The sequence below is a fragment of the Mustela erminea genome, chromosome 2 (genome assembly GCF_009829155.1).
Source record: "Mustela erminea isolate mMusErm1 chromosome 2, mMusErm1.Pri, whole genome shotgun sequence".
Taxonomy (NCBI): Eukaryota; Metazoa; Chordata; class Mammalia; order Carnivora; family Mustelidae; genus Mustela; species Mustela erminea.
In genome coordinates, this window is record NC_045615.1 from 134903597 (window position 1) to 134929079 (window position 25483).

Genomic DNA, 25483 nt, shown 5'->3' on the forward strand with positions numbered 1-25483 from the left:
GTGTTATATACATAGTACCTGAGTCTTCATAATTCTCTAAATAAGGTATAATCCTATTATTATTTCCATTTTATGGAGTAGAAGACTGAGGCCAAGAGAGATTAAATAAGCTCTCAAGATCAGGTAGCTAGTATATGGTAAAGCCAGAAGTAGAACATATAGGCTCAACAGTCTATGTGGTTACCTCCTACAACCTCAGTCCAATACAGCATGACCTGCATTTTACTTCTCCTTGTATTCTCAGCTGCTAGCTCAGTGCAAGAGATAAAATGGGTATGTTTTGTGGGGGGAATTAGATGTAGTTATTCATATCAGCCCCTTTATTGAGAATTGCATAGAACTAGAATCAGAGTACAGAGTCAGTACTAAAACATCTCTATATGCCTTCTTTAGCAATCTTTCCACTGCCTCTAGAATATTATAAAAGCACTGCTTTTCTTTTTTCTTTTTTTCCCATTCTATTTCTTTTTTTTTTTTTTTCAGTGTTCCAAGATTCATTGTTTATGCACCACACCCAGTGCTCCGTGTAATACGTGCCTGCCTTAATACACACCACCAGGCTCACCCAACCTCCCACCCTCTTCCCCTCCAAAACCCTCAGTTTGTTTCTCAGAGTCCACAGTCTCTCATGGTTTGTCCTTTACTTGATATGAACCTCCTGACAAATCCTTGATATGTCATAGTTTATTACATATTTTTACAATTTCAATTTTAATTTGAATCACATATGTCTCTCAGTTAAATTACGAGTTAAGGCTTGATTTCTGGTTGTAGGTCTGTAATTAGCTGGGTGACCCTGAACAATTCTCTTTACCTTTCTAAATCTAATATGTTAAGCATGCAAATTACATTTAAATGATCTTCCACCTGAAATTCTTGTTATTTTTTTGTTCTGTATGTTTAGCAACCTAATACTGATCCTTAATGGAATCATTTATTTAGCAAACATTTATTGAATGCCTGCTATGTGTAAGAGATTGTAGATCATCTCCAAAGATAGGAAGACAGAAGGAGAAAATTAATATATCCTTTTATATTATCAGGTTGCATGTTTTTCTCAGAATATCCCTTGATACTCATTTGCAAAAAGTAGAGTCCAATTACTTTAATGCAACCCACTGAGATATCTCTGATTCCAGATTCCTCCTGGGGTTTAGATATTTATGACTTTAATTATTTTTTCAAATAGATTCATCCATTTGTACAATTCAGCTTGTTTTCTATGATAAGAATCATTTTGGTTAGTGTTCTATACACATTTGTCTTCATACTATATCTCATTTGATGTCATCTGGGTAATTGTATAGCTTTATATTTAAAAATGAACTGCAGATATTATAGGAAGCGAAGCCCAGCAGTAAGGACTGGGCCCAGAGCTCTTGCCTGCAGAGTTGGGGGTCTCTGTAACACAGTGAATTCCAGTGATTGCCATTACAGTGATGGCTCTATTTTATCTGTTCGGTTTTGTAGATGTGGATACTAGGTGAACGTTCAGAGCAGCAGCTTTATAATATGCCTGCTCTTGAAATCTTCTGACCTCATGTGGCATTTTTAATTTAGGCATTAATATTACTATGAAATAGTGATATCAACTGCTATTTATTGAATATATAATTACATGCCAGATGGTGTTCTAGGTACTTTATAAATATTACTGTATTTAATTATCCCAAGTCTGTAAGGTGTATTCTGTTATTCTGATTTTTCTCATGAAGAGTGTTAAGTAACTTGCCTAAGGTCACGTAGCTAGTAGCAAGAAATAGATCAGGAATTTATGTCTCATTCTGACTAACTTCAATCTGCTATTAGCCTTTATTCTAACTACCAAGTACCATTTTAACTCTTTTTTTTTTTAAAGATTTTATTTATTTATTTGACAGACAGAGATCACAAATAGGCAGAGAGGCAGGCAGAGAGAGAAAGGGAAGCAGGGTCCCTGCGGAGCAGAGAGCCCGATGAGGGGCTCGATCCCAGGATGCTGAGACCATGACCTGAGCTGAAGGCAGCGGCTTAACCCACTGAGCCACCCAGGCGCCCCCCATTTGAACTCTTAATTATATATTACTCCCTAATTATCTCTGTATAAATCTTGTTTTCTATCACTGATGAAAGTAGAGTCTCTGTTTAAACCAGCTTTGTGGATTTACATTTCACTTATTACATAAGTTATGTATAATTTTATATAAGATCTAAAATATTTTAAAGAAAGAGATTAAAAAACATATGTCAGAATCAGTGTTATATTCAAAATTTTAACTTGGAAGTCCAAGAACTTATATATAGAAAATGCTGCCATTTCTTAAAGTGCTTTTGGAAATAATTTTCCTATGGGAACACTTTTTTTTGTTATTTATTTTCCTGTTTAGGTACAGGAAGATAAAATGCTTTCATTTATGCACAGATAATTACAGTATTCACATAATCTTTAGAAGTCTTTAATATTATTCTTTTTTTAAAATTTCTGTATTTACTGAATTTTATATCAGCTTTTCTTCCATTTTGCACTTAAACTAATTTTTGAGAGAAAGCAGCATAATTTATACCTTACACTATACAGTATTTATGAAGCCACATTTATTAAATCTTTCCAGAAAAATGCATTTAGGGCTTGTTGGCAGTTTTTCTTGGTTTGGATTGATTATTCAGCATCAATTTATGGCAGTCTTCCCTCTTTACAACTCTGGATGTTTCTCAGTAGTCTCAGTAGTAACAAGGAAAATCCTGTAACTACATTTACTGTAGAAATTATGATTTCTCAGTCTCTGTTCATATAACGAGTTTAAGGGTCTCCTATTCTCTGTTAACATATTATCTACTAAAATAATTTACAGCTTCTTATATATCTTCTCTCTGCATTCTGTCAAAATATGCAAAACAGGGCAGCTTTTCCTTATTACTTAGTTCGGAATGTTCAAAGGATGACCGAATAGAGCAATGTGTAGATATGGGCTATGGAGTCTACATCTGGGTTCAAGTTTTACTTCTACTATTTTTAAATTGTATGACCTTGGTGCATATTAATTAACTTCCATAAACCTCAGTTTTCTTACTTGTAAGATGGGGGTAATACAAATAAGAGCTAACATTAATTGAGCACTTTGTATATGTGAAAAAGCTTTTTAAAGCTTTTTGTGTAAATACTCATTTACACATTCAATTCTGACAACAACCACAGATGGAGGTATAATTATCATCTCCATTTTATAGATAAGTGCATTAAAACACAGAAGTGTCAAGTAGCTTGCTCAAGTTCTGTTGGATTGCTGAGAGGATTGTCAAATAACTAACAGAGTGCTCAACAAATAAAACACTAAAGAAAGGTATTTTTTTCAAGCATAAAGGAAGAGCTCTTGGTCACATATTTGTGTACCTTTAAGAATAAATAAAAGGAGTATAGGCTGTTCTCTGTTATCTGCACAAGTACTTAGTTGTTTGTGTTAAAGATTCTGGAAATTTGACAGAGACCTGCCATCCCATTTATATATGAAAAAGTAGATGCTTCTAGGTTATGTGGCTTGGCTAAGATTTCAGAGAAAATGGATTTGCACTTCAAAGACTAGAACCCAGGTTTTCTGTCTTGACCATGGGCTATTCTTTCCTATAAGCCCAATGTGATGGCTCCTCACACTGCTATTCGCTTGTTGGTGATTCATTTTTCAGTTAGAAATATTCAAGGTCAGGGGCGCCTGGGTGGCTCAGTGGGTTAAGCCGCTGCCTTCGGCTCAGGTCATGATCTCAGGGTCCTGGGATCGAGTCCCACATCGGGCTCTCTGCTCAGCGGGGAGCCTGCTTCCTCCTCTCTCTCTCTCTGCCTACTTGTGATCTCTCTCTCTGTCGAATAAATAAATAAAATCTTTAAAAAAAAAAAAAAAGAAATATTCAAGGTCAAGGAGGTGTGGTTTGTCTGATCTTTCTATTTGTCAAAAAGTGAAGACAAATTACCTTACCAGAATAACAAACTTTTGGCAAGGAAAAAAAATGATTTATAATTGTACTCTGTCCTACATAATCACAATTTATGTTTTGTTAAAATAATGTAAGATAGTTCCTTCAGTTGCTTTTCTCTGTGGGGAAAGTATAGAATGTCCACTTCATTAATCTTTCAAATTATCTAATCAAATTACATAAGTTAACCTTTTTATTTAGTACTTCCTTTTGGATACTATGTAGGAAAACTAAATGTCAGATCGTGACTCTCAAATAAAGGGACAGACAAAGCAGATAGCAATTAACATATCCAGGGTGGGATAAGTTTTCTAAAAATAAGAGAAAAATCAAATGTCAATTTTATTGGTTATGATTTGCTTGATGGTTTTGAGGTAAAGATAGAAATTCTACTTCAAAACTAAAACAAGACAAATCAAAACCCCCTAGAAATTTAGGGAGCATTTTTATGCATGAAAGATTACTCTATACTCAAGTTCAAAGTTATTACTAAATCTTTAAATATTATCAAACTACCCCAAAAGTAGTGAATGTTAAGGTTAACATGACAACTAGGCTTTATGTGTATAGTATGTACCTAAGAATTCTCCAAGTTCCAAAAGCAATTGAATTGGTAGATTTATTTTAACCTTCCACATAAATACAAAGTTATACTGAATAAGAAATTTTTCTTTTCTTTCTTTTTTTTATGCTCCTTTGTATTCTTTGGTTGAGAGTTATCTTTCTCTTTCCTGTTACTTTCTCAGTATGCCTGGATGTGGATATGCGGTCTAAATCAGATTGTCGGAGGTGCTATAAGAGATGAAGATTCTAAGTGAGATTAATTTGATTGAATTAATTCAATCAAAATTGATCCCTATTCCACTACACCATATGAAAAATAAGTTGCTTGGGCTTTGAGGGTTTTTGTATTACTTTTATCTGATTCTTTCCCTGGCATTTAACATCTAACAATTTTATCTAATACAAAAACATGTATTTAGTTTTTTTCTGTATATTATAATTGAATAGATATTTATCAAATATACAGGCAAAGTGGCATAATCTCCATGATTAAGTATTTGAGCTTTGGAGCAAGATTACCTGGGTTTTCAGTCCAGCTTTGTCACTATCCACAAGACACTGGGCCAATTACTTTCTATGCCACAATTCCCTCCTCTGTAAAAGGAGGATAATTATACATATGCTGCAAAAAGTGGTGAGGATTAGATGAGTCCATATGTGTTAAGTGCTTACTGTAGTGCCTGGCACAAAATAAGAGGAAGTTTGCTATGATTATTGATTCAACTGTAATAAGTTACCCTTGAGGTTGAAAATGTTTTTGTTTTTGAACCATTTATATTTCTTCTCTGACTTCTTGTTCACATCACTTGTCCATTTTTATTATTATGTTTATCTTTTTATCTTACTGATTTTCAAAATGTGTATCATTTACTGACATGTTGCTTTGACTACCATCAACGTCATCAGTATTTAAAATAATTAGTAAAAAAATATTAGCCAAGCATATTCAATATCTGAGACACTATGCTAAGTGATATGCAGAATAAGGAAATGAATGACATTGTCATTTTCCTCTGGCATTTTTAACATAGTAGGGGGGAAAGTTAACATCCAAAATAATTTTGTGCAATGTGTTGTAATAGAGTTTTCCATATCTGTGATTTTGGTACATTGATAAGGGAGACATCCATTCAGATGGGAATTACTCTGGAAGCTTCTTAGAGAAGGTCACATTTTAGATTTGATTGAGATTGAATAATGAGTGAAATTTTAAAAAGCATAGGTGGATGGACAGAAGCATTCTAGTCTGAATAATAGGAGGGAAGACAGAGTAGGGAAATCAAAAGCTCATTTAAAAAACTTATTTTAAAATCTTTTTTCCACATGTGACACTTGTTTTCTTTATGTTTTTACATTTTTACACTTATTTTTATTAACATATAATGTAGTATTTGTTTCAGGGGTACAGGTCTGTGAATCATCAGTCTCACACAACTCACAGCACTCACCATAGTGTGTACCCTCCCCATGTCCATCCTCCGACCACCCCTTCTCTCCCACCCCCTCCACTCCAGCAGCCCTCAGTTTGTTTCCTGAGATTAAGAGTTTCTTAAGGTTTGTCTCCCTCTCTGGTTTCTTGTTTCATTTTTTTCCTCTCTTTCCCTATGGTCTTCTGTCTTGTTTCTCAAATTCCTCAGATCAGTAAGATCATATGATACTTGTCTTTTACTGATTGACTTATTTTACTTAGCATATGTGACACTTGTTTTCTACAAAATAAAATAAACATTATGGTTACTTCTCCCTTAGAGCTTTGAATCATCAGGGAAAAATATGACTGGTGCTTAACATAAGACTAAATCAGCAATTCAGACTAATGGTAGAAATGATCCATTGAATGCTGCAATTGACATTAAAAGTCTAAACCAAATCCATTGGCCTGACATAAAACACAATAACAACAGTTTCTTTTTATCAGTATTAAATAGAAAAGGTGGATTATGGGCACCTGGGTGGTTCAGTGGGTTGAGACTCTGCCTTTGGCTCAGGTCATGATCTCAGGGTCCTGGGATCTAGCTCTCTGCTCAGCGGGGAGCCTGCTTGTCCCTCTCTCTGCCTGCCTCTCTGCCTACTTGTGATCTCTCTCTCTGTCAAATAAATAAATAATCTTTTAAAAGATTTTATTTCTGCAGAAGATGTTTAGTTCACTCTAAGCTGCTATCTCTCTCCTCTCATCTGGTCAATGAAATGGCCTCCTGTATCATTTTCCCATTTTTACCAAATCCATTCAATCCATTTTCTGTCAAGTAAATAAATAATTTTTATTTTTTTTAAGATTTAAGGCTCCCCAAATAAATAAAATCTAAAAAAAAACCAAACCTGCTTTTAAAAAAAGAAAAGGTAGATTATGGCAATTGCAAGGATGAATATCTAGAGGCATAATAAACAAGATTTTGTTGCAAATTCACAAGGGCAGATTTGAAAAAAACCAGGTAGTGATCCTTCATATATATATTTTTTATGGATAGTTTTATTTTTTAAGATTTATTTATTTATTTATTTGACAGACAGAGATCACAAGTAGGCAGAGAGGCAGGCGGGATGTGGGGGGAAGCAGGCTCCCTACTGAGCAGAAAACCAGATGTGGGCCTCAATCCCAGGACTCTGAGATCATGACCTGAGCCGAAGGCAGAGGCTTAACTCACTGAGCCATCCAGGTGCCCCTTATGGGTACTTTATATTTTTTTAAATTTTATTTTATTTTGTCAGTGCTCCGAGATTCATTGTTTATGCACCACACCCAGTGCTCCATGCAATACGTGCCCTCCTTAATATCCACAACCAGGCTCACTCATCCCTCCTCTCCCTTCCAAAACTCTGTTTGTTTCTCAGAGTCCACAGTCTCTCATGCTTCATCTCCCCCTCTGGTTTACCCCAATTCACATTTCCTTTTCTTCTCCTAATGTCCTCCATGTTATTCCTTATGCTCCAAAAGTAAATGAAACCATATAATTGACTCTCTCTGCTTGACTTTTTTCACTCAGCATAATCTCCTCCATTCTCACCCATGTTGATACAAAAGTTGGGTATTCATCCTTTCTTATGGCCGTGTAATATTCCATTGTATATATAGACCATATAGACCATATCTTCTTTATCCATTCATCTGTTGAAGAGCTTCTTGGCTCTTTCCACAATCCGGTTAGTAAGGCCATTGCTGCTGTGAACATTGGGGTACAGATGGACCTTCTTTTTACTACATCTGTATCTTTGGGGTAAATACTCAGTAGTGCAATAGCAGAGTCATAGGGTAGCTCTATTTTTAATTTTTTGAGGAATCTCCACACTTTTCCAAAGTGGCTGTATCAACTTGCATTCCCACCAATAGTGTAAGAGGGTTCCCCTTTTCTCTTCATTCTCTCTAACACTTGTTGTTTCCTGTCCTGCTAATTTTGGCCATTCTAACTGGTATTAGGTGATATCTCAATATGATTTTGATTTGAATTTCCCTGATGGCTAATGAAGACGAACATTTTTCCCATGTCTGTTAGCCATTTGTATGTCTCCTTTGGAGAAGTGTCTGTTCATGTCTTCTGTCCATTTTTTTTGATTACCTGTTTTGTGTGTGTTGAGTTTGAGGAGTTCTTTTTAGGACATGGATATCAGCCCTTTGTCTGTAGTGTCATTTGAGAATATTTTCTCCCATTCCATGGGTTGCCTCTTTGTTTTGTTGACTGTTCCCTTTGCTATGCAGAAGCTTTTATCTTGATGAAGTCCCAAAAGTTCATTTTTGCTTTTCTTTCCTTTGCCTTTGGAGACATGTCTTGAAAGAATTTGGTGTGGCTGATGTCGAAGAGGTTACTGCCTATGTTCTCCTCTAGGATTGTTTTTAAAGATTTTATTTATTTACGAGAGAGAGAGAGAGAGCGAGAAAGCACACATGAGTTGGCAGAGCAGCAGGCAGAGGCAGGGGGAGAGGGAGGAGCTGGCTCCTTGCTGAGCAGAGAGCCCAACACTGGACTTAATCCCAGGACTCTGGGATCATGACCTGAGCTAAAGGTAGACGCTTAACCAGCTGAGCCACCCAGGTGCCTGGTCCTTGATATGTTTGAATAAGTAGAGTTTTTTTAACCTGGCACTATTGACATTTGGGGTCAGATAAGTTTTGGTCATGAATAGCTGCTGTGCTATGCATTCTATGATGTTTAGCAACATCCCTGACCTCTACTTATTATATGCGAGTAACATTCTTCCTCACCCCAAGATTGTGACAAAAAAAAATATCTCTAGACATTGTTAAATATCTCTTGCGGAACAAAATTTGCCCCTGGTTTAGTACCACTGAAATAAAACATATGATTATTGCTTTATTTATGATCTCTTTTTACCTGTTTACCATATTCTCAGGAACTATATTGTACTTTTTTAATAGTTATAATACCAATGACCTACCACTTATTGAATATAACCATTAAAATATTTTTAAAAATATGTGTATGTTCCGTATGAAGTATGTTGTGTTACTAGAAAAGCACTGGCTCAGAATGGTGTCGTTTAGATTGAGTTCTCAAACCAGGGCTTGATCCCCAGTCAAATGCAATTTCTACCTTCCCCAGGAATGTCATCTTAACTGGTCAACCAGGAATTTTTTGGTCAGCACCAAAGAGTTGGCCACTGGAGCCCTTTCCATCCCCAAAAGGAAGATGAGGTACTCTGGTTGTTAAGACATCTTGCTTTTGCACTTAAGGGAAAGCCTTGACTGAAACAGTAACTTTTGCCAGTAACTCTCTTGCCCCACCCTCCTTCTATAAAAACCTTCCTTTTTTGTATACCTCCTCAGAGTCTCACTCTGCTTGCTAGATAGAACCTTGCTTGATTCATAATCATTTAATAAAGCCAATTACAGCTTTACAATTCACTGTTAAATTTTTGTTATTAAACAGTTCCAAAAGTGAAAAGTCTAAAAACCAAGCTGAGCTAATTTTCTTTTTTTCTTTTATTAAAGATTTTATTTATTTAAGTGACAGACAGCAATCACAAGTAGGCAGAGAGGCAGGCAGAGAGAGAAAGCAGGTCCCTGCTGAGCAGAGAGCCCAATGTGGGGCTCGATCCCAGGACCCTGAGATCATGACCTGAGCCGAAGGCAGAGGCTTAACCCACTGAGCCACCCAGGCACCCCTGTTTTTTGTTGTTGTTGTTGTTTGTTTGTTTGTTTGTTTTTTAAAGATTTTATTTATTTATTTGACAGAAATCACAAGTAGGCAGAGAGGCAGGCACAAACTGAGGGGGATGTAGGCTCCCCGCTGAGCAGAGAGCCCGATGTGGGTCTAGATCTCAGGACCCTGGGATCATGACCTGAGCTGAAGGCAGAGGCTTTAACCCACTGAGCCACCCAGGCAACCCCTGAGCTAATTTTCTGAATTCACCCATGTACTAGCAAATGCCTTCTTTATCTGTAGCAACTTACTATTCCTTCTTTATCTGTAGCAACTTACTATTTCAGCTCAGGTCACGATCTCTGGATCATGAGATGGAGCCCTGTATCAGCCTCCATCCTGGGCTTGGGGCCTGCATGGGATTCTGTGTCCCTTGCTCTCTGTCCTTTCCCCCCTTAAAAAAAAAAAGCAAGATCTATGGAATTACACTCTTATAAACTTCATATTTTGAAGTAATTTCAGAATTAAAGAAAAATTACAAAAATTATATAAAGTATTTCATACACCTTCATCCAGAGTTCTCAAATGTAAACATTTCACTGCATCATGTTTTTTGTTTTTATTTTATTTTATCTTATGTGTGTGTGTATTTTAGAACCATTTGTAAGTTGTATACACAAGGACCCTTTACAACCAAATACTTCAACCTTTATTTCCTAAAAACAGAATATCCTCTCTTATAACCACAGTGCTGTTGTCAGAACTAGGAAATTGACAATGATGCAGCACTAATATTTAATCTTCAGGCCTTATTTAAGTTTTGCCAATTGTTCCAATAATATGCCATCTAGGATAATGTGTTATATTTGGTTGCCATATCTCTTTAGTCATATTTATTTATTTATTTATATTTTTAAAGATTTTATTTATTTGAGAAAGAATGAGCAGGGGGAAAGGGAGGGGCAAACTCTCCACTGAGCAAGCAGCTTGATGCAGGGCTTGATCCCAGAACCCTGGGATCATGACCTGACACAAAGGCAGACACTTAACTGACTGAGCCACCCTGTTGCCTCTTTAGTCTTTTTTAATACAGAACAGTTTTGTGGGTTTTTTTGTTTTGTTTTGTTTTGTTTTACTATTGTGGAATGATGTTTGTGTTACCCCCAAATCCCTATGATGTTGAAGCCCTAACCCCGCAGTATGGCTGTATTTGGAGATGGATCCTCCATGGAAGTAATTAAGGTTGAGTGAAGTCAAAGTGTGGGGTTCTGATCCAATAAGATTAGTATTTTTTACCAGAAGAGATATCAGAGAGTTTTCAGTCTTTTGTTCTGCATACACACAGAGGAAAGTCCATGTGAAGACATGGGGTGTTGGTAGCCATCTGCAATCCAGGAAGAAAACTCTCACTAGAAACTAACCCCACAGATACGTTGATTGTGGCCCTCTAGCCTCTAGAACAGTAAGAAAATAAATTTCTGCTGTCTAAGCCATCGAGTCAATATATTTTGTAATGGCAGCCTGAGCTGACCAATACAAGGACTTTGACAGTTTTGAAGAATGCAGACCAGATATTGTGTTTAACTCTTAGTTTTAGTATCTATCAAATCTACGAGCATCTAAGAGGCTATTGCGGTTAGAAAGGCAATACATGATGGTGTATTGGTGTAAGATGCTGGCAGTGGCATGAGATGATGCATATTCAGGATATATTCAGGATATCTATATTAAAGCCTATAGGCTTCTTACTGCATTAAATATGAGGCATGAGGGAAAGAGGGGAGACCCAGTTTCAACAAACATAATGAAAATCTATGATAGTTTACCACAAAGCAATTTCTATTTGGCAATAATTTTCAGCCCTAGTGGCATAATATTTTTTACGGATTTCCTATGTAAGTTTATGGAATGAAAGATGGACAGTCCGGGTGAATAAATAGCTTCATTTATATCGTATTTTTATTTCAGGGTAAATTTAACTTTAGGAATAATCCAAAAGCCATAAGGTAAGTAAGTTAGATGACCACTTTAAGCAATAATATTTGCAGCCAAAAATATAAGTAATGACTCTGATTTCTCCCATTGCTCTTAAACTGATTCTGAAAGCAATTCCAAGGGAGAATTTTTTAAAAACTTCTAAGCAATGATAGCATCATTAGCAGAAGTGGTTATGTCTTAAAGATTATTTTTCTTTGAAGGCAACAAAATCCAATAATAGCCATAGACAGCATAACTATTTTAATCTCTGAATATAAATATCTACTACTATTTTATTATTTTCATGTCTCCTTTCTGTCTGTGGAAGACCACATCCTGTTTTCTGGACGTAGCTATCTCTAGGGTAGCCTGATGTGGTATTAAAGAATTCTCTAGACCTACACCTATCTCTATATACCTTTCTATGTATTTATATCTCTATCTATATTATCTATACTCATATATATATACCTAGATAATGTAACTGTTATGAATAGGACTTTCTCTTTAATCTGATAATTGCTGTTCTACTATTCATTAATTTCTTTTAGACCCATGAATCTGGAAAGACTTAGAAGTCATTTACTCAAACTCTCTAATCTAGTACATGAGGAAAATGATTTTCTTCCCAGATAGACCTTTAACCAGCATTATATTACATCTTCTCTTAAATCCTATTTAGGATAAGAACCCAGGTACCTGTGTTCTGGTGGCTCACTTTCTGGCTTGCAAATGGCCACCTTATTACTGTGTCCTCACAGGGCTCCAAGAATGAGCTCTGTTCTTTCTTCCTCTTCTGGTAAGGAGACTAACCCCCCCATGAGGGCCCTACCCTTGTGAACTCATCTAAAACTAATTACTTTCCTTGGGCTCCACCTCCAGTTACCATCATATTGGGGATTAGAACTTCAACATATGGATTTGGGGGGTGGGTGCAATATACACAGTCAGTCCATCCAGGTACAATTTTCAAGAATGCTCACCCAGAGGGAATGTTTGAGATCTGATGGGTCCTGGAGAGCCAGCCTTGGGCAGAGAAGAGACGTTCAGACAAAAGGAGTTTGACTTACTAAAGCCCTGAAGAGAGAGATATTGTGGTGTGTTTGGGGATTGAAAAAGTTTTCCAACTAGGGCACAGAGAGAGGAGCGTGCAAGACACTGGAGCCAGAATCCAAATTTTGTAGATCTCTCAGGCCATGCCAAATGCAAATAGATGCAACCAGTTTTGAATTTTCAAACTTCACTCTGCTTGCTTTGATAGCTAGAAAACTTAAACAACAAACTTGATTAAAATGTTGGCTGAGGAAAAGAAGGATATGCAGTTTACTAATTTATCTCCTGTTTTATTTAGTTATTAATTATTTCATTAGTTATATAGTTTTGAAGAAAAAGCTTTTTCACGTTTTATTTGACAAACCTGGAAAACACCTTAATGACAGGCAGATGTATTTGGAATGGGTGTTTGCCAAGAATTCGCCCAAAGGGTCACATTGCTAATTAATGGTAGACTGTACATAGAGCCTCACTTTGAATCTGCTTTTCCTTTTGCTACATCATTACCTTCAGAGTCAAGAGGGAAAACATCAACAAACAAACAAAAAGACTGCTGAAACCTAGAGCCCTAAAAACATGGATCTTCTGGGCACAGCTTCCTACTCTCTGTTCCAGACACTGTTGGTGGTGGTCTCCGTGAGCCCTAGCAAGCTATTCCAGACCAGAGGGAGGAAGCACTTGTTTTCTCACACAGTTAAGCACTGGTTTAAATCTCAGGCAAATGGCAGGCTGGGGCTCTGCTCTGAGGCACCATCTGTTCCTCTGATTTTGGAAATGATTTAAGGGATTTGAAATATTCCATTTTATCGTGTGTAAAAAGCCAACTTGACAGTTCTTTTTTAACCCATGACCAATATATTCCTCGAAGACATAGTTTCACTTGAAAGGCAAGACAGGGAAACAGCTCAATAAGGTTAGTTCTGGCAGAAAATAAAGTTTTATTTCACAATGAAAATACATTTGCAAAAATGTTATTATATTTTACTGTCTCTACCATTAAATATATTAACCTAATTGAAGGAAGGGACTTCTTTTCCTTAAAGTTGAATTATCTATCATATCTGAAGAGAAGATATGACAGCTTCAAATGCAATATTCTGTTTGTACACAAAACATTGCTTCTGAAAAGTTAATAAAGGCATGTTTTGGATCCATAAGCATAATGGATATATGTGCTTTCTATAATGAAAACATTTTATGAAGAATTATATCTTAAGTCTGCTCTACTGTAAATTGAAGTATGGGAAATTTGCAGTGAATTTGAAAAATGGGGATCTGTTTTATCTTACCTTTCTCCTAACTTATCTGGGAAATTGAGGCACTACAAAAGAAATATACTTTCATTTAAAAATAACTGTCTCATTTGAATGGGTATAATTTGAGATTTAACCAATGAATATGCGCAGAACACATAGATGTTTTTCATAGGGAGGGTTAAAATATTGCTTGAGGTTAAGTAGGAAGGGTTGAAGCATTGTCTTGGGGGTGTGTGGGTGTCTCAGGTCATGAATGGCTCAGGTCCTGATCCTAGGGTCCTGGGATCAAGCCCCACATAGGGCTCCCTGTTCATGGGAAGCCTGCTTCTCCCTCTCTCACTCCTCCTGCTTGCATTCCCTCTCTCACTATGTCTCTCTCTGTCAAATAAAAAAAAAAATAAAAATTCTTAGGTCTTTTGCTATAGCTGCTGTATTGTAAGCAGAAAGAAAAAACTTTGACATTTTTATCTCCTTCATGGAGCGGGGACTAGAATAAAAAAATGCTTTTGACTTAATTTAAAATATAGAAAAGGCTTGACTCTAATAAGTTAATTCTTAATTTTTAATCACTTTCTTTTTTCTGCAAAATGGAAAAACAATTTGCATTTTAGTGCACATGATACTCCTTAAACTTAGAGTTCTTTAAACCAACAATGCACAGAGAGACAGATGTTGTTTATTTATTCTAAGGACCTAGAAATGAGACTGCTTGAAGATGATGTTTAAACCATCACCAGCTAGTCAGTTTTAAATAGGCTTCCTTCCACACTGTTCTGTGAATGAAATGGTAAACATGTTGGACTTACATATATTTATTAACTAACTACTGTGTGCTACACATGGTTCTCAGTACTACATGTGTAAAAGGACAATGACATAACACTTGCTTCATGGAGGTTTTAGTCTCATTTGGAATAAAAATACTTAAAATTTCAGGTTAAATAATCCTTCTAATTAAAAAAAAATCTGATTTCTTATCATAATAACTTATCCTGTTATAAGCTACACTTTTTTCTTCCTTTCTTTCACAGCTTTATTGAAGACTAATCGAAATACAATAAATCATAAAGTATACAAATCTGTTAAGTGTTGATATGTGTGTATACTGTGACTCCATCACCACAATCAAGATAATGAAAATATTCTCTATCCGCTGAGGTCTTCTCTTGTCCCTTTGTGATCCTTCCCTCTTGCTTATCCCTGCCTCTGACGCCTAGTGATATTTCTGTCACTGAATTCTAGTTTATACTTCCAAGGACTTGATTCAGTTTTAGGATTCATACTTTCTTGCACAGTTTCTTTCATTCAACATAACTATGTCAAGATTCATCTATTTTATTGCATGTATTGGTAGTCCATTTGGTTTTTATATACTACAACTGATCATCCATTCATCTGTGGATGGCCATGTGTGTTGTTTCCAGCCTTTGATTATGATTATGAACAAAGTTGCTATGAATATCTGTGTACAATGTTTATGTTGATGTGCATGAGTCTTTGTGTGGACATATGATCTCATTTTCTTGGCCAAATAGCTTCACAAGGAATGGTTGGTTGATATGGCAGGTTTATATACAAATTTTTAAGAAATTGACAAACTTTCCCTGCCCAGTACCATCCACTCTCTGCCTGTCCTCAGCTGGTCCCTTTACCTATGTCCATCACTCCATGGGGAAGCACCTCGAGCATGTCAGACAAAATGACCTACAAAATTGCCAACATCAACCAGTCTCATGGGGGGGACACAAAGCCCTGGACATTGTAGAGAAAGATGATAGACCTGATTCCCATGCAGTAGATCTACCCAGCCTTTAAGCCACTGACCGACACCGGCAACATACCTACAGATGATAGTAGAGACAGCCATACTCACTGAGACCCTTGTTGCCCTGGGTACTGAGGGGCAGTGGTTCAGCTGCAACATCTTGTCTATCCAGGATCATGCAGTGGCTGCCATTGCCAAGGCTAGCATTCTGTGTACATCTGGAAGGGTAAGACAGATGAGGAGTACCTCTGGTGCATTGAGTAGACACTGTACTTGAAGGAAGGCCTCTCAGTATGATTTTGGATGATGGAGGTGACCTCATCAACTTCATTTATACCAAGTACCCACAGCTCCTATCAGGCATCTGAGTCATTTCTGAAGAGACTACAACGGGGTCTACAACCTATACAAGACAACAAATTTTGTTGTTTGTTTACTTATTATTGATGTTTGAGGATTCTTTACATATTCCAGATATAAATCCTTTATATGATTTGCGGCTAAAATTAACAAGTCAGGAAATGACAGATGCTGGTGAGGATGCGGAGAAAGGGGAACTCTCCTACACTGTTGGTGGGAATGCAAGCTGGTGCAATCACTCTGGAAAACAGCATGGAGGTTCCTCAAAAAGTTTAAAATAGAACTACCCTATGACCCAGCAATTGCACTACTGGGTATTTACCCTAAAGATACAAATGTAGTGATCCGAGGGGGCACATGCACCCAAATGTTTATAGCAGCAATGTCTACAATAGCAAAACTATGGAAAGAACCTAGATGTCCATCAACAGATGAATGGATAAAGAAGATGTGGTATATAAACACAATGGAATACTACGCAGCCATCAAAAGAAATGAAATCTTGCCATTTGCAATGACGTGGATGGAAACTAGAGGGTATCATGCTTAGTGAAATAAGTCAATCGGATAAAGACAACTGTCAGATGATCTCCCTGATATAAGGAAGTAGAGATATAACATGGGGGGTTTGGGGGGTAGGAAAAGAATAAATGAAACAAGATGGGATCAGGAGGGAGACAAACTATAAAAGACTCAATCTCAAAATCAGACTGAGCGTTGCTGGGGGGAGGTGGGGAGGGAGAGGGTGGTAGGGTTATGGACATTGGGAAGGGTATGTGCTATGGTGAGTGCTGTGACGTGTGTAAACCTGGCGATTCACAGACCTGTACCCCGGGGATAAAAATACATTATATGTTTATAAAAAAAATTAAAAATTAAAAATATATATATTATTTGCAAGTAACTTCTCCTAGACTTTGGTCTTTATTCTGTTAGTTCCTTTCAAAGACTAGAAGTTATTCATTCTGATGATGACCAGTTTATTATTTTTTTCTATATGGAAAGTCTTTGCCTAATCCAATGTCAAAAACATTTTCTCCTATGTTTCTTATGGAAGTTTTATAGTTTTAGTTTTTACTCTTAGGCTTATGTTCTATTAAAGTTATATATATAGATAGAGATATATATAGATATAGATTTATATAAGTATATATATTATTTATATATATATTAGATATCTATATCTATCTATCTATATATATATGTATCTACGGCTTATATCATATATATGGTGTAAGCCATAGGTTGAAATAATATTTATTTTTTAATATATGTTGTTTGTTGAGAGTTAATTTTTGTATATGATATAAGCTATGAAAGCTATAGACTGAAGTAATTCTTCCTTTTTAAATATAAATATGTGCCATTTGCCTTTCTGCACAGAATTGGCTTTGCATCGTTTTAAAAAATCAGTTCTTTCTGGACTCTATTCTTTTTCATTGAACTCTTTGTCTATATTGAAAAGATACTACACTGTTTTGGTTATTGTAGCTTTATTATAACACTTCTTATCACATAGTGTAGTCCTTCAATTTTTTTTCAGGAATTAGTTTTTTATCAAGATTTTATTTTGGGGGCCACCTGGGTGATACAGTTGGTTGAATGACCGACTCCTGGATTCAGCTCAGATCCTGGTCTCGAGGTCCTGGAATCGAGTCTGCTGATGGGCTCCATGCGGAGATTCTTTCTCACTCTCCTCCTGCCCCTTCCACTTGTGTGCTTGAGCTCGCTCTCTTTCTAAAATTCATAAATAAATCTTTAAAAAAAACTTGATTTTTTTAGAGCAGTTTTAGATTCATAGCAAAACTGAGGAAAAGGTACACAGAGTTCCTTTATACCCCTGCCCCCACACATCCACAGACTCCCCTTTGTCAGCATTCCCTACCATAGTGTTGCTTTTGTTAAAACTGATGAACCTACATGGATACGTCATAACCACTGACGGTCTATATAGTTTACATTAGTGTTCACTCTTGTGTTGTACCTCCTACGTGTTTGAATACATATATAACAGCATATATCCATCATTATGGTATCATACAGAGTGCTCTCACTGCCTTAAAAATATGTGCTCAACCTATTCAATCTTCCCTCAGCCTGACCCCTGGCGACCACTGATCATTTTACTGTCTTCATAGTTTTGCCTTTTCAAAATGTTATATAGTTGGAATCACACAGTATGCCGCCTTTTCAGATTGGCTTCTTTCACTTAGAAATATGCATTTAAGTTTTCTCCATGTCTTTTCATGACCTAATGCTCATTTCTTTTCAGTGTTAAATACTGTTCTATATTTATTTATCCCTTTAGCTATTGCAGGACCTCTTGTTTGCTTCTGGGTTAGGCAATTGTAAATAAAGTTTCTGTAAACATTCCTATGGACATTTTTGGGTGGACCTAAGTTTTCCTCTTCTTTATGTAAATACCAAGGAGTGCTATTACTAGATTGTATGGTAAGAGTTTCTTTAGTTTTGTAAGTAACCTCCAAACTGTCTTTGAAAGTGGCCATAGCACTTTGCATTCCTTTCAGCAATGAATAAGAATGAATGTTCTGTTGTTTCATATCCTTGACGTCATTTGGTAATGTCAATGCTCCGGATTTGAGCCATTCTAATAGGTGTGCACTGGCAACTCATTGTCTTTTAATTTGCATTTCCCAGATGACATGTGATCTGGAGCATCTTTTCATATGTTTATTTGTGTATCTTTTTTGTTGAAGAGTCTGTTAAGGTTTTTGGCCTATGTTTAAATTGGGTTGTTTTCTTACTGTTGAATATGAAGAATTCTTTGTATATTTTGGTTAATAGTCCTTTATTAGATATGTCTTTTGCAAATATTTTTTCCCAGTGTGTGGCTTCTTTTCTCATTTTTTTTTAAATTTTTTTATTTTTTATAAACATATATTTTTATCCCCAGGGATACAGGTTTGTGAATCACCAGGTTTACACACTTCACAGCACTCACCAAAGCAGTCAAGCAGAGAAAGACAACTATCATATGATCTCCCTGATATGAGGAAGTGGTGATGCAACATGGGGGCTTAAGTGAGTAGGAGAAGAATATATGAAACAAGATGGGATTGGGAGGGAGACAAACCACAAGTGACTCAATCTCACAAAACAAACAGGGTTGCTGGGGGGAGGGGGTTTGGGAGAAGTGCTTTTCTCATTTTTTTGACAGTGCTTTTTGCAGAGCACAAGTTTCTAATTTTAAAGAGGTTGAGCTTACAAATTATTTCTTTCATGAATTATGCTTTTGGTGTTATATCTAAAAAGTCATTGCTGTATCTAAGATCATCTAGGTTTTCTCCTTTGTTATCTTCTAGGAGTTTTATAGTTTTGTATTTTACATTTAAGTCTATGATCTGTGCTGAATTTTGTGAAGGACTTAAGGTCTATATTTGATTTTTTTTTTTTTAATGTGGATGTCTAGTTGTCCCAGAACCATTTGTTAAGAAGACTGTCTTTGCTTGATTATATTGCCTTTGTTCCTTTGTCAAAGATCAGTTGGCTGTTTTTATGTGGGTCAGTTTCTGGGCTCTTTATTCTGTTTGATCAATTTGTCTATTCTTTTGCTAATGCTACAGTATCTTGATTACTGTAGCATTATAGTAGATCTTGAAGTCGACTCCTGTCAATTCTACAAATTTCTTCTAAGTTTTTTCATAGATGCCCTTTATGAGGGTGATAATCACCCTTTTTATTTATAGTTTACTAACAGTTTTTGTTCTTAAGAATAGAAGTTGCATTTTGTTAAATGTATTTTTTACATCTATTGATTTTACATCTATTGATTCATCTATTGATACATCTTCTTTTCATTCTGTTCATAAGATGAATTACATTGGTTAATTTTTGAATATTAAACCAGTCTTACATTCCTAGAATAACCCCTCCTTGAACATGATATAATTCTTATGATTTTTGGATTTAATGTGATAAAATGTGCTAAGAATTTTTGCATCAATTTTTGTGAGAGTTATTGGACTATAGTTTTCTTTTCCTTCAATGTCTTTGGAGTACTATAGTAATGTTGCCTTCATAGAATGAATTATATAGTGTTGCTTCTTCTGTTTTCTGATTTTCTGCACAATTGGAATTACGATTTCCTTAAATGCTTCGTAAAATGGTGAAGTCTTGTGAACGTTGAGGTTTAAGTGTGTATGGGAGAGTTTATAATTGTAAACTTTATTTTAAAAATAGATACAGGGCTCTCAGTCTTTGTATTTACCCATGTGGTATCCACTCCCAGTGTTCTTCATTCCTGTGTTGATACAGATTTTTATCTTACACCATGGTCCTCAGAACGTCTTCACTATTTCTTGTAACACAGACTTGCTGGCAATGAACTCCTTTAGCTCTTATGTCTGAAAAAGCCTTTATTTTGCCTTTGGTTTTAAGCAAAATAGAATTATAAGTTGACAGTCTTTTTTCATTAAAGGTGTTTCTCCTTTGTTTTCTGGCTTATTTGTATTACAATGAGAAATCTGTTGTTTATCTTATTTTGTTCCCTTTTTTTTTCCCACTGTCTTCTTTCAAGATTTTATTTTTATCACTGGTTTAAAACAATTTGATTATAATGTATCTTGGTATAGTTTTTATTTTTTTCACATCTTTTGTACTTGTGGTTTGTGGAATGTCTTGGAACTATGGGTCTATAGTTTAATTCATGCTTGGAAAATTTTTAGCAGTAGTTTCTTCAAAAAAATTTTGTCACCTCCCCTCCCCCTTTTAGGGACTCAAATTGTATGTATTCATGGCCACTTGAAGTTGTCCCAGAGCTCCATGTTCCATTCCATGGGAATGGAAGTCTCCAGTGGGCTGGAGTTGGGCATTTCTCGTCCCTCAGGTCAAGTAGGCTCTACTCAAACCCATCTGTTTAGGTTATGTGAACGAGTTCTCCCTTGAGGGTAGGGCTTGTTAAAAGAATGTTTTGCTGCCTTTCAAAATGGTTCATTTTCTTCTCTCTCTGTCAGAAGCATGAGGGGATTTTTCTCAGCTGTTCACTGGGGACCCTGGTGGATCTCTTGGAGGTAAAACAGAACAAAAGTGAGTGAATGTTTTACACTATTGTATACTGGCTATTTTTGTATTCTATAAATAATCTTAAGCTTTGTTCTGGGATACAGTTAATTTACTTGGAAATGATTTAACTCCTTTAAAGCAAGGCTTTAAAGCTTAGGTAGGATGTGTAACATTACTCAAGGGCAAACTTTGCCACAGTGGTAAGAGAACTTTTCTGAGTACTCTGCTTGGTGGTGTTTGTTTCTGGGGTTTTTCCCTTAGCTGGCAGGAACAGGAACTATCCCTGGACTATTAGAGAGGATGCCTTCTACTGCCTTTTCCCAGGCCTTGGTAATTTCTTCACATGCATGAGCTGGTAATAGCCTGACTGAAGTTTCTAGGTGGGAGCCTCTATGAATCTCTACAGGTCCTTATGTAGCTCTCTAGCCACCATGGTCTTTCTTGTCTTCCAGCAATACCTGCTCAACTCAGGAAGACTGCCAAGCTCTACCTGGCTTCCCTTTTCCTCCCTTTCTTGTCTTCCAGCAATACCTGCTCAACTCAGGAAGACTGCCAAGCTTTGCCTGGCTTCCCTTTTCCACCACATCAGGTAAACATGTTTCATGAGTTGTTATTGCCTTAGGTCACCTGAAGCATAGTATCTTGAGAACTGTTGTTTCATACACTCCCTGTTCTGATAAGGGAGCAAGAGGCTGGCTGAGGACAAAGCAAAAGCTGGCACCTTGAACCCCCTCTCCACCCACTCCCCTCAGTAATATGTGTGACATTCCTCAGGCACCTCTGGCTGCCCTAAATAGTTAACTTGCAGAGATCACAGTCCTACAAGACAGGAGTCTCCCTTGGTTTACCCATGTCCTAGAGATTTACAACAAAGAAGCTATCTAACAATAGCACAATCCAGAGACAAATAACTCAGTTCCTCAAGCCCTAAATAAAGTTAAATTTCTTCTAAACCCAAATCTCACTAACAAGGACACTTGATAGGAGAAATGTGAAACTTTATCTCTAGATCTCCAAGATAGTGTCGAGAATCATTCCCAAGCATATGGCCCACTGATATACATCTAAAGGGTCTCACCAGAAGATTTTTACTACTACTAATGAATAACCTTTCTCCCAACAATAACTAGCCCCTCAAGGTCCTGGAGACCTTGCTTCCAAAATTCCTTAAAACTAACATCATCCCCTTTGTCCTCACCTACCCAACTCCTGTGTATATAATCAGCCACTCTTCAGGATAACGCAGCAGCATCTCCGTCTGCCCACGGGTCCTGTCCGTGAGCTCCAATAAACCACCTTTTTGCACCAAAGACGTCTTAAGAATTCTTTCTTAGCCATTGGCTCTGAACCTCACCCCACCGAACCTCACCTAGGTTCAAGAACTTAATCAGTTCCATCCAGCCTGTTGTTTTAGTAAAGTTAAGAGGGGCCTGTTATTCAGTTTTGGCCAGAAGAAAAATGCCTACATTTTTAAATTTTGTTTTTAATAGTTATCTTAATTGGGTGACTATGATTTATATGTATATGGATTTTGTAACTCAGGAGCATTAAAAATATAACTATGCAAATTTAATGTAGGATAATTTAAGAATTTTAATTAACTCTTCATATTTAAATTTTACAGAATACAAAAAAATCCTCCAATAAAAAAACCAAGAAATTTTAGGAAGTATTTTCAAAACTGGACAGATCAGCGGGTTGTAAAGTAGGTTCATGCTACTGACACATTTTGGCACTGTCTTTTGTTTAACTTAGTTGAAGTATATTGGGTTTGAAGTTTGCAAAATATTTGGTAAGGAGTCAGTTATACAAAGTGTTGTTTATGTAAATTTATCTCCTGAAGGGGAGGCATTATCAACTTTATCACCTAAGGGTAAGAGCTAAGGCTCACAGAGCTTTTGACGTTTGCTTATCTGTGTAACTGAGAGAATCAGAGCAAATAATGAGACCAAAATATTGTGCAGTTCAGGAATACTTTCTGCGATTCCACGTTGATTTAGTGGTTGCTGTAAATTCTTAGGTACATCTGTGAATTAACAATGCAAATGTAATGAGTTTAGTGTACTTGTAAAAAGTTGAGGAAGCTATATTTATGCTAGCTCCAGATTTTGTTACATGAAGCTAGAAATGATGATGTATACTGATGTTTATAAAACCCCTCTAAGGGGTGGGACCACCCACTTTACTTTCCAAAAGGAATCAGTATCACTCTAATGTTGCTTTCCTCAAAAGTAGGAGTGAACTATCTGACTAATGGTATTTGGAAAAAAGAGTCTGAGCCTGGGTCCACTCCACCCTTTCCTGGTTTTCCCCCTCCCCTTCTCCCTCTCCATCTCTCACACTTGCTCTGATTTGCCTCTTATTTCTGCTTCCTGGGGGAAGTGGGGGATGGAGTAGTACGCAGGACCTTTTAGGTCTGCCAGACTTACTTGTCTTCTTTCTTCTGCCTCCTCTCTTGGATTCTTCAGCTCTTTGGAACTCTTAGGGAGTTATTTTTGGCTTCAGTTCCTGGCTGCATGTCCATCCAGCCTTACCAGTAATAAGTTTGATGTTTTAAAGTTTGTTTTTAGAGATGAAAGGATCATCTCCTTTAAAAACCACAACAGGTGACTTCAAATCATATACTTATCTCCTAAGAGTGGGAAGGAATTCTCTTTGAGTAATCGTGTATTTATCAAGCCCATATCCTTAGAATCAGATTAATATTTAGCAAATACGCACTGATATATGTACACTGGTTTTATTCATATGCCAGAGATGGGGGGGGGAGACAGAGAGAGCAAGCAGAGGGAATAGCAGAGGGAGAGGGAGCAGCAAGTAGGCTCTCCACTGAGCAAGGAGCCTGATGCGGGACTCAGTCCCAGGACCCTGGGATCATCACCTGAGCCAAAGGCAGATGCTTAACCCACTGAGCCACCCAGGCACTCCCAATGTTGAAATAATTTTATACAATCTAGTAAGCATCTAGTTCTCTAAGCTCTCAAGTACCCATTGTCCTAACAGTTATGGCCTTTCCTTCAGGGCCATCCTGAACACCCCCAAAATGACACCTAAAGGGTAAATAGTCGGCATAGTGGAACACTGCCAAGACTCTGTTTAAGCACTACAGCTGGCATCTATTTGGTTGTAGACCCATGGCAAGTAGGCTGTTGAAAAATATAGACTGCTACCCCTGCCTAACACATCAAAAATAAGGTAAACTTAAAATATATATTGTAAAATATATATTGTAAAATCTAAATTGATATTATTTTCAAAAATTTTTGTTACGTGAAAACCTGAATCAAATATATCATTTTTTCCTCAATTGGTACCTATAAAAATAATAGGAAATTTAACTTAAAAGAGGAGAAGAAACTAGTTGAAGCCTGCCCTTTTTTTCCCCCCAAAAAATTTGAAATGCCTTATAGGAAATACATATAATAGAAATACAAAATAAAATAGAAATTTGAATACTCACCAAAGTGAGATGAAACTAAAAATGTAGAATTCTAGACTTCCTGGACTATACAGTTGCTTAAGGTGGGTGATAGATTTCATTCTGAGACTCCTAGCAGTGAAGTTTAAAGAAATCCAACAACAGAAGAAATACAAAAAAAGTAGTTGTCACACATTTTTATATCTCTGGATGAATGATGACTTTTTAGCTTAAAATCAATACATGAAGTCATGATGGAGAAATGGTAGATTTAACTACATATAATTTTAAATATATGTTATAGCAAAAATAAAAATTCATTTTTCTTTGAGGAAACATAACAGTCCCAAAGAACTATTTCTAGGGAATAGGACAATGGGTGATTTTTTTTTTCCCTTCTGGATTTGCACAAGTTGTTTAAGAACTCAGAAGAATTGTTCTTGGTAGGTTTGTCTTCTCTTTCAAATATTTTAAATGTTTGGCAGAACAGACTTAGAAACCCACTAAGTGACCCACTTAATTCCTACCAGTTCCCTTCGCCATTCTGGAGATTTGTCCTGGGATGCGTGCTTTTAGTAAAGTTCTACTCGATATAGAAATTACAGGTGGTCTGTTTGACTTCCAGGTGTTTTTCATTGTTTAGATATCCTTGTTACTACCTATAGCCACAGATAATTGATTTAAGCCAATGAGCATGTTCCAGGAGGACTTTGAAACCAAATCCAGGTGGTTCTGATCAGTCCAGCATCACTTTTATGGGTGAAACTGTGCAGGGGGCTATTGGTTATGATAGCTCTCTTTCAAGAATGCTGTAACAGATAAAAGTCATTTTCAGATGGGAAAAGCATGAAGCAGATCAGCAGAGAGGAGAGAGGATTTTGTGATGCCTTTTTTTTTTTTTTTCTCCCTTCCCTGTAGTTTTTCAGTTATTGGTTCCATACCCTCCTTTGGCCCCAGCAGAAATTCTGCCCTTCACTTTCCTGAGAAACATGTGTGTCTTTATAAGTCTCTGTCTCTATTTAAGTTA

At 36.6% G+C, this 25483-nt stretch overlaps 1 long non-coding RNA gene across 1 annotated transcript in view; it reads left to right on the forward strand.

Annotated features, from left to right (window-relative positions):
* LOC116583951 overlaps window positions 1-24211 on the forward strand; it is a 50453-nt gene extending 26242 nt beyond the window's left edge. The window contains exons 2-3 of the long non-coding RNA XR_004282976.1: window positions 20990-21062; window positions 24060-24211. This is a non-coding gene — a long non-coding RNA (uncharacterized LOC116583951). The remainder of the gene's footprint in view (window positions 1-20989; window positions 21063-24059) is intronic.
* Window positions 24212-25483: the final 1272 nt, after the last annotated feature.